Source organism: Dermochelys coriacea, chromosome 2 (genome assembly GCF_009764565.3).
Source record: "Dermochelys coriacea isolate rDerCor1 chromosome 2, rDerCor1.pri.v4, whole genome shotgun sequence".
In the NCBI taxonomy this organism is placed as follows: domain Eukaryota; kingdom Metazoa; phylum Chordata; order Testudines; family Dermochelyidae; genus Dermochelys; species Dermochelys coriacea.
This window is the reverse complement of record NC_050069.1, coordinates 20,909,385-20,917,179: the sequence shown is the minus strand read 5'-3', so window position 1 is coordinate 20,917,179 and position 7,795 is coordinate 20,909,385.

Genomic DNA, 7,795 nt, shown 5'->3' with positions numbered 1-7,795 from the left:
TTTTTTAAAAAAGAACAGAGCTGAGACAAAAAGGAAACCCACCCATGTGCTTCTGGTTTCGGCATTCATATGAATGATGCATATTCAATGCCTGCTACATGTGGGAAAGAAAGCCACTGAATGTATTTGTTGTACCTACGAAAGAACGACAGCGAGAGAGCACACAAATCCTCATGCATGTCATTTTCTGCTCCATTGACAGAGTAAAAAGGGAAGGGATGCAATTATTTTAGTCCTAATGAGGCTGCTGAGGAGTAAAAATGGAAATAATTAAAGCCCTTGTGTCTCCAATTCTTTGGGCCAGATTCTTCTTTTAGTGACACCGCTGCACTCCCTCTGCTCTGATGTCTCTGAGAGGGCTCAGAGGCCCTCCAACACACGTACACCGTCACCGGTGGCTTCAGTGAAACTTTCACAGATGCGATTGAGGACAGGAGCTGCACCTCCTCCCAGCCACCTTTATCCTCTGCTGTCCTCAGTGGAACTACACAAAGGAGAAATCCTAATCTTTCTGCTCTCTAGTTACCCTAGATTTCACCAGTGTAACAACAGGCCTGATCCAAAACCCACTGAACTCAACAAGAGTCTTTCCAGCACCCTCAGTGAGCTTCAGTGGAGGCTTTAAGTGCATAATCTTACCCTATGTCTGCTCCCTTGCATGGCTTCCAGTCAATTCAAGCTGGCTTTACTAACACGAACATGCTGGATTCCATTTTGCTTGATGAATCAACAAAAACATCTGTTCAGCTCTGATATAAGAACTGCTATTTTACTAAAGATGCTGCAAAAAAGTCTGTAAAGAACTTTTTTTTAAAAAAGGGGCTAGCAGATTCAAGAGCTCCATATTGAGCATTGTCAGAATATTGCAATGTACCTCACATTGCTCTATTAGAGTCACCAGTTCAGAGATCCGTGGGCACAAAGGTGACAATCCAGGTGCCAATGTCAATGAAAGACCATTATCCTGAAAAGTGTTACAGAAGATCTATGTGGCAGGAAGCTAGAACAGAAGAAATACTCCAAGAAAGCTATGCCACTGCAGTTGGGAGAGAATGTTAGGTCCCAAACTGGCAACCTGCTGAGGAAACTGCTGGCTCATCCTCTTGAAAGTCATACATTATAATCCCCACTGGAGGGCCAGACTTACAGGAGGAACCGAAGACATTTAAACAAACCCAAGGAGAACATTGGCTCTCGTTTGTGAGGACATTTGGAATGCCAATGCCAGCATTCATACTCTGATAGGAGTAGCACATACCCCCCTGCTCACAGACAAAAACCATCTGGAGCAGCAAACATAGGCCCAGGGGGAAGAGCCATTATAGTAACTGAACAGGACATTGCAGAAGGACCTGTTTCAAGAACAAGAAGGAGGCATATGATCAGAAAGCCCTTGAGATTCAGGAGTAGTAGTTAATGATGTATGCCCAATAAGAGGCAGCATAATTTTCTCATATGTCCAGGGCTTAGGCCATGCATTTTGACCTCCACCTAGATGTCCGTTGGTAGAGGTTATTAATTGACTGTGTTGATTTGTTATTGGGTTTGGTTGATATTAAGTTTTATTTGCATTTGATTTAAAGAGACAGAGGGGGCAGGAAGTAAAACAATAGCCTGTGGAGACAGTGAGAATACTGACCCCTGTCTGTGATACCGATATGACTTTAAGGAATGCTGATCCAGGTCAGGTAGCTGTCTTCGGCTCAAAGTATGTATACACTGCAGAAAAAAAAAAGGTGTGTTCTTACCACAGTTCTTAGCTAACTCATGTTACTCTAAATCAGGTTAAAATAGCAGTGAAGACACAGCAACTCGACTTTTCACTCTGGGGAGCAGCTTGAATTACAGCCTTTAGGGGAATCTGGGGTTGATCTTGAGCTGCTAACCTGAGTTAAAAGCCGAGTTGCTGTGCCTTCAGGTTAGCTAATCCAAGGTAACAGCACATTTCTTTTGCAGTGTAGATGTTACTCTTCTGCCAGGTGAAGACGGCAGCAGCCTGGGCTGCGTTCAATATCTAGGGATTCCTTTTCAACAATTCAACACAGAACCGGCTCAAGCCCCACCCAGTAACCTGGGAAAATTACAGACCACTCCTGGGCGACTCTAAGAGGCAATACTTCCCCTTTCGCAAGTACTGAGTGTAGAAAAGAAACTTTTAATGAAAGGAGGTAAGTCACCCGGTATTAATTTGGGAAAACACCACCAGCAGGATTCAACTGTGAGCAAAACACCTGTGCCAGAGTATGTTGGGCAGCATCTTTTGGCTCAGGTTCTTCAGCTCAACAACCAAAAAGTTCCTTTAACGTGCCCCTCTCTGCTCCCTCACCACACCTCACTCACAGTGGGTGTCCTTGGTCATGAAGACCCAGAGTTCAGAGGTGCATTTGTGTGAGTTCACCTCCCTCCCCTGGGAGTGAGGGAGACAAAGGCATCTTGCTCACTCCACCATCTGGGTACTTGGTCTGGCATCACCGCTCTGCTTGCCACCTGCTTCTCTACTGTGACCTCTGCAGGTTGGTCTCCTGAGGGTCCACTGTGCTCTTAGTGATTGTCAGTTCTCAGTGATTTTCAGCTCTTAGTGGGAAAACTTCAGTGCTGAAACAGACTGGGCAGAAACACTGTCCCCCAACAGGTGAATTCAGCTCTAGTGATCACTTAACAAAGCACAAGGCTCGGAATGGAGCCTAAATTAGCTCTATCTTTGAACAATGTGGAGGGGCAGGCTACACTATGCCTTGGACTCTTAGACAGAGAACACAGCTGGCAAGAACACCTGCCCTCACTCCCTCTCTTTCTTTTTTTTTTTTTAATTTTTACAACTAATGAAATAGCAGGGACAGGAGTGCGGTCAAAGGGTCAAACGAAGGGAACCGGAGCAGAGAACCCCGGACAGCGCCCACTGCTCCTCAAAGGCATCAAGGGAGTCAGAGGATGCTGCCCAGAGGAACTCTGCCTGGATATGTGAACGGACCGAGTATTGGAAATAGGCCCCACAGTAACAGGAGACTCCATCGGCCAACCTCCTCACTCTGTTTTTATAGATGGCCGTTTTAGCTAGGGCCAGGAGGAGGCTGACAAGGAGATCCCGTGACTTGTGGGGCCATGGATAGGGAGTGCATAAATAAGAAGGTGAGGGGAAAAGTCCAACCAAAAACGTAATAAAATATTGGTGAGGAGCCGGAATAGGGGCTGCAGCCTGGCACACTCCAGATGTGTGTGTGCCAGGGTTTCCCCCATGCCACAAAAGGGGCAGGTGTCTGGGATAGAGGTGAACTGCGCCAAGAACACGGCCGTGCTCACGGCTCTGTGAAGGAGCCGCCAACTGATATCCCTGGCGGGCGTCGGGACTTGGAGGATTGGGCCAAAAGAAATCTAATGAGGTTCAATAAGGATAAATGCAGGGTCCTGCACTTAGGATGGAAGAATCCAATGCACCGCTACAGACTAGGGACCGAATGGCTCGGCAGCAGTTCTGCGGAAAAGGACCTAGGGGTGACAGTGGACGAGAAGCTGGATATGAGTCAGCAGTGTGCCCTTGTTGCCAAGAAGGCCAATGGCATTTTGGGTTGTATAAGTAGGGGCATAGCGAGCAGATCGAGGGACGTGATCGTTCCCCTCTATTCGACACTGGTGAGGCCTCATCTGGAGTACTGTGTCCAGTTTTGGGCCCCACACTACAGGAAGGATGTGGATAAATTGGAAAGAGTACAACGAAGGGCAACGAAAATGATTAGGGGTCTAGAGCACATGACTTATGAGGAGAGGCTGAGGGAGCTGGGATTGTTTAGTCTGCAGAAGAGAAGAATGAGGGGGGATTTGATAGCTGCTTTCAACTACCTGAAAGGGGGTTTCAAAGAGGATGGCTCTAGACTGTTCTCAATGGTAGCAGATGACAGAACGAGGAGTAATGGTCTCAAGTTGCAATGGGGGAGGTTTAGATTGGATATTAGGAAAAACTTTTTCACTAAGAGGGTGGTGAAACACTGGAATGCGTTACCTAGGGAGGTGGTAGAATCTCCTTCCTTAGAGGTTTTTAAGGTCAGGCTTGACAAAGCCCTAGCTGGGATGATTTAACTGGGACTTGGTCCTGCTTTGAGCAGGGGGTTGGACTAGATGACCTTCTGGGGTCCCTTCCAACCCTGATATTCTATGATTCTATGATTCTATGACTAAGGTGGAATATAGGCTGGCCCACTGGGGCTCCTCACCCTCCAAAGGTGGCAGGAGGTCCTGCCATTTTGTATCGGGGCGGGACACGAGGGTGAGGGCATGAAGGGTGTGGAGCACGAGCGTGTATAGATGTTTCCTTGGCATGGTATTTCTCCCCCCCACCCCACCCCCCACTGTTCCTCTGATATTCTTGTTAACTGCTGGAATTAGCCTACCTTGCTTGTCACCATGAAAGGTTTTCCTCCTTTCCCCCCCCCCCCGCTGCTGGTGATGGCTTATCTTAAGTGATCACTCTCCTTACAGTGTGTATGATAAACCCATTGTTTCATGTTCTCTGTGTGTGTGTATATAAATCTCTCCTCTGTTTTTTCCACCAAATGCATCCGATGAAGTGAGCTGTAGCTCACGAAAGCTTATGCTCTAATAAATTTGTTAGTCTCTAAGGTGCCACAAGTACTCCTTTTCTTTTTGTGAATACAGACTAACACGGCTGCTACTCTGAAACCTGTCAAAAAGATCTCACAAAACTAAGTGATTGGGCAACAAAATGGCAAATGAAATTTAATGTGGATAAATGTAAAGTAATGCATACTGAAAAAAATAACCCCAACTATACATACAATATGATGGGGGCTAATTTAGCTGCAACTAATCAGGAGAAAGATCTTAGCGTCATCGTGAATTGTTCTCTGAAGACATCCATGCACTGTGCAGCAGCAGTCAAATGTTAAGAATCATTAGAAAAGGGATAGAGAATAAGACAGAGAATATCTTATTGCCCTTATATAAATCCATGGTACGCCCACATCTTGAATACTGAATACAGATGTGGTCCCCTCATCTTAAAAAAGATATACTGGCATTAGAAAAGGGTCAGAAAAGGGCAACTAAAATGATTAGGGGTTTGGAACAGGTCCCAAATGAGAAGAAATTAAAGAGGCTAGAACTTTTCAGCTGGGAAAAGAGGAGACTAAGGGGGGATATGATAGAGGAATATAAAATCATGAGTGGTGTGGAGAAAGTGAATAAGAAAAAGTTATTTACTTGTTCCCATAATATAAGAACTAGGGGCCACCAAATTAAATTAATGGGCAGCAGGTTTAAAACAAATAAAAGGAAGTTCTTCACATAGTGCACAGTCAACCTGTGGAACTCCTTGCCTGAGGAGGTTGTGAAGGCTAGGACTATAACAGGATTTAAAAGAGAACAGCATATATTCATGGAGGTTAAGTCCATTAATGGCTATTAGGCAGGATGGGTAAGGAATGGTGTCCCTAGCCTCTGTTTGTCAGAGGGTGGAGATGGATGGCAGGAGAGAGATCACTAGATCACTATCTGTTAGTGCACCTGGCATTGGCCACTGTTGGAAGACAGGATACTGGGCTGGATAGACCTTTGGTCTGACCCAGTATGGCCATTCTTATGTTCCTATGTACTGGGGTCCCATGCACCCAGGACTCTGATGATCAGTGCGTGTGTCTGAACCTAGTAACCCCTGGCTCTCAAGGTGTGGCCAGAGGGGTATATTTCTCCAGCTTTCGAGCTTGGGCGTCGCGGAAGGCCAGGGTCCTGTTCTCGAAGGGCACTGTGCCGTCCACCATGATGATCTTCTTCCGGTCCTTGTTGGTGACGACGATGTCTGGTTGCAGTTGGCTGTCGGTTCCAGGGATGGTGGAGTGATTTGTAACCCAACACCAGCCAAAGCTGTTCACTTTGGCAACACAGCTCTGTCTGCTGGATACCTAAGCAGAGTGGGTGTATTCATGTAAATACGGTCAGGTCCTGAAGCCTTTCCCTTCCCCAACGAGCTGTCAGGGGAGAGCTCATTCAGAACCTGCTTACATAGACATACCTCCCCCAGCACCACCGTATGTCACACTTTTATCTGTGTGTTAGGAATAAATGACCTTGTTCTTTTCCTCTATCTGCAGGTATGTAAGCCTCCTGAATCCATTCAATTTATCTTCATGCACCTTTTGATGATGGATGATGCCAGGACTCTCCCCTGGCTGGTCATGTGCAAATTCTTCTTTGTCCCATTCTCATTGTTTCAGAGTAGCAATGCTGTGTGTGTGCTTTGTTCAGAGAAGTCCCCTTCAGGAGTCCAGTGCCACAAAACAACTAGCTGGGCTGATTGTTCTTTCCTAATGATAGTTCTGTTTTGGAGGATTAAAGATGATTATCCCTCATCTTGGCAGGTGGAGATCCACAGTCTGTCCCTGTCCATTTTCCCAAGTATGGGAATTAACAACAAAGTCCAAGACAGGATGCAGAGTGAAGAGAAGTGGCTGTTTTACTAGCCTTGTGAATGACAGCACCAGGAGCAGCAGCATGTATAAATTATGCTGCAGCCATTTGACTACCCACAAGCACTCAGTGGTGTGGGAGGAGTCTCTTATAGGGATAACAGAAACGTGCTGGAATAGTAGTCATGCCTGGAGTACAGGTATTGAAGGGTATGTGCTGTTTAGGAAAGACAGAAATAAAGGCAAAGGTGGTCAAGTAGCATTGTATATCAACGATGAGGTAGACTGTAAAGAAATAAGAAGTGATGGAATGAGTAAGACAGAGTCTATCTGGGCAAAAACCACATTGGGGAAGAAAGCAACTAGAGCCTCTCCTGGGATAAAAAGAAAAGGAGGACTTGTGGCACCTTAGAGATTAACAAATTTATTTGAGCATAAGCTTTTGTGAGCTACAGCTCACTTCATCGGATGCAGGCAGTGGAAAGTGCTTGGGGTGTGCTATAGACCACCGGGATCAGATCTGGATATGGATAGAGACCTCTTTAATGAAGTAAATACTAATGGGAATTGTGTGATCATGGGAGACTTTAACTTCCCAGATATAGACTGGAAGACAAATACTAGTAATAATAATAAGGCTCAGATTTTCCTGGATACAATAGCTAACGGATTCCTTCACCAAGTAGTTGCTGAACTGACAAGAGGGGGTGCCATTTTATATTTGGTTTTGGTGAGCAGTGAGGACCTCATAGAAGAAATGGTTGTAGGGGACAACCTTGGTTCGAGCGATCATGAGCTAATTCAGGTCAAACTAAATGGAAGGATAAACAAAAATAGATCTGTGACTAGGGTTTTTTATTTAAAAAAGACTAACTTAAAAAAATTAAGGAAATTAGTTAAGGAAGTGGATTGGATTGAAAAACTTGTGGCTCTAAAGATGGAGGAGGCCTGAATTACTTCATGTCAAAGTTGCAGAAACTATCAGAAGCCTACATCCCAAGAAAGGGGAAAAAGTTCATAGGCAGGTGTTGTAGATCAAGCTGGATGAACAAGCATCTCAGAGAGGTGATTAAGAAAAAGCAGAAAGCCTACAAGGAGTGGAAGATGGGAGGGATTAGCAAGGAAAGCTACCTTATTGAGGTCAGAACATGTAGGGATAAAGTGAGAAAGGCCAAAAGCCATGCAGAGTTGGACCTTGCAAAGGGAATTAAAAGCAATAGTAAAAGGTTCTATAGCCATATAAATAAGAAGAAAACAAAGAAAGAAGAAGTGGGACTGCTTAACACTGAGGATGGAGTGGAGGTTAAGGATAATCTAGGCATGGCCCAATATCTAAACAAATATTTTGCCTCAGTCTTTAATGAGGCTAATGAGGAGCT